The sequence below is a fragment of the Buteo buteo genome, unplaced genomic scaffold (genome assembly GCF_964188355.1).
Source record: "Buteo buteo unplaced genomic scaffold, bButBut1.hap1.1 HAP1_SCAFFOLD_355, whole genome shotgun sequence".
NCBI lineage: Eukaryota > Metazoa > Chordata > Aves > Accipitriformes > Accipitridae > Buteo > Buteo buteo.
Window position 1 is genome coordinate 17,211 of NW_027439519.1, and position 2,790 is coordinate 20,000.

A 2,790-nucleotide genomic window follows, 5' to 3' on the forward strand; every position below is an offset into this window, starting at 1 on the left:
CGCGCCGGGGAGCCGGGCAGTTTGTGCCGGGGGCTGCCACCTCTGCCCGGACCCCGCCGACAGAATATGGTTGGGGGGGGGGGGGGGCAGCAGCGGAGCAGAGGGGCTGGCTGGTGTGGTGAAGCTGGCAAGTGCCTGGCAGCCACCGGCTCGGAATAGGTGCGTGCACGTGCATGAGAACGACGAGGGTGGGGGGGGGGGTGTGTGTGTGTCAGGAAACAAAAATTATTTTGAAAACTGGTTGTCGTTAATATTGTATTAATATTTCCCGCCGGAATCAATAAAGGTGAAATAACTCTTGCATCAGACAGTACGTTTAAACGTGCTCCCTTGGTGTAGAAGTGGTTCAAACTCGGGAAGGGGAGGGGGAAAGAAATGCCGTCCGGGAGAACCGGGAGAGGGTGGCCCTTTTAATCAGATTTGCTAAAATCTCAAAAGAAAGAAAAAAAAAAAAAAAAACGAAAAAAACGAACCAAAAACAGGCGCACCTGCCCCCCCCGCCCCCCCCCGCCCAAGGGGCACCGAACGGCTGCCAGGTCTACCCGGCTCCGCGGGCGGCCGCCAGGTCTACCCGGCTCCGGAGGCCGGCGCGGCCGCCGGCGGCGCCCGGAGGACGCGGGGTGTCGCTGCCGCAGCGGCCGGTGAAAAGGGCCGCCAGGTCTACCCGGCTCCGCGGGCGGCCGCCAGGTCTACCCGGCTCCGGAGGCCGGCGCGGCCGCCGGCGGCGCCCGGAGGACGCGGGGTGTCGCTGCCGCAGCGGCCGGTGAAAAGGGCCGCCAGGTCTACCCGGCTCCGCGGGCGGCCGCCAGGTCTACCCGGCTCCGGAGGCCGGCGCGGCCGCCGGCGGCGCCCGGAGGACGCGGGGTGTCGCTGCCGCAGCGGCCGGTGAAAAGGGCCGCCAGGTCTACCCGGCTCCGCGGGCGGCCGCCAGGTCTACCCGGCTCCGGAGGCCGGCGCGGCCGCCGGCGGCGCCCGGAGGACGCGGGGTGTCGCTGCCGCAGCGGCCGGTGAAAAGAGCCGCCAGGTCTACCCGGCTCCGCGGGCGGCCGCCAGGTCTACCCGGCTCCGGAGGCCGGCGCGGCCGCCGGCGGCGCCCGGAGGACGCGGGGTGTCGCTGCCGCAGCGGCCGGTGAAAAGAGCCGCCAGGTCTACCCGGCTCCGCGGGCGGCCGCCAGGTCTACCCGGCTCCGGAGGCCGGCGCGGCCGCCGGCGGCGCCCGGAGGACGCGGGGTGTCGCTGCCGCAGCGGCCGGTGAAAAGAGCCGCCAGGTCTACCCGGCTCCGGCGGGACTTAGCCGCATTTCGGGGGCGGGGAGGTAGACCTGATAGCCCCGCCACTTTCTCGGAGCTGGCCAAGGGGTCGCTGTTTTTCGCTGCCTCCAGTTACGTCATCGTAAAAGTCGGTGTCATTGGCGGGTCTCCCCGGTGGGCAGGGACGGCACTCTTGGAGCCGGCCGGGGGCGGGGACGTGATCTCCCGTACTATAGGAGGTAGTGGTGACTCGTGCACGGAGCAGCGCTAGTGAGCGGCTGCAAGGCTTACGGCTCAGCCGGCGAAGTGGAGCGCTGGGCGGCCGTTGTGGTGGTGGTTTTGCCTGGTGGTTCGGCTCGTTTTCTGTCTGTTCGGCCAGTTGGTCTCTCCCGGTGTTTTCCAAGTAAGCCAGCCGGGCGCCTGCGAGGGTCTGGCAGGCTGGCGGTGGCTGTTGACCCGAGTGGTGCGAGAGGTGCAAAGGTGGATTCCGCAGGGCATAGCCCGGTGGCCGGCGGCGGCCACCGGCACTCGAACGCTGGAAGACCGGGTGGAGCCGAGCCTGCCTCGGCTTTCCCCCGGCCCCGGAGGGCCCGATGATGGCAAAGGTGGAGCGCTGGTATATGCGAGGGCAGCTGCCCGTGAGCATCCAGCCCGCCGCGGCTGCCGCCGCCTCCTGAGGGCCTGGTGATGGGCGGGCGAGGTGGCGGCACCTCGTCCTTTGACTCTGGCCTTAAGCTGGAGCGGGCAGAGCGGCAGCCGGTCCCGGTGGCTGGCAGCCGGATGCAGACGGCTGGGGGTTCTCGTGCGTGCCGCAGCTTCCCCCCAGCCCCCGAGGGCCCGATGATGGCACAGGTGAGAGGCCGCAGCGCCTCGTCCTGTTTTTGCCGGCATGAGCCACGCGTGGGCGGCCTGTGGTGTCCGGCCTGCCCCGGCTTGCCTGGTTGCAGGAGGGCTCGGTGGAAAGGTCTGCAGCGCTCTACCGGGTTTAGAGGTGGCGGCACCTCATCGCGTTTTCTCCGGCCTTAAGCTGGAGCCCATGCACGAATTGGGCAGAGTGCAAGCGGCAGCCGGTCCCGGTGGCTGGCAGCCGGATGCAGACGGCTGGGGGTTCTCGTGCGTGCCGCAGCTTCCCCCCAGCCCCCGAGGGCCCGATGATGGCACAGGTGAGAGGCCGCAGCGCCTCGTCCTGTTTCTGCCGGCATGAGCCACGCGTGGGCGGCCTGTGGTGTCCGGCCTGCCCCGGCTTGCCTGGTTGCAGGAGGGCTCGGTGGAAAGGTCTGCAGCGCTGTACCGGGTTAGAGGTGGCGGCACCTCATCGCGTTTTCTCCGGCCTTAAGCTGGAGCCCATGCACGAATTGGGCAGAGTGCAAGCGGCAGCCGGTCCCGGTGGCTGGCAGCCGGATGCAGACGGCTGGGGGTTCTCGTGCGTGCCGCAGCTTCCCCCCAGCCCCCGAGGGCCCGATGATGGCACAGGTGAGAGGCCGCAGCGCCTCGTCCTGTTTCTGCCGGCATGAGCCACGCGTGGGCGGCCTGTGGTGTC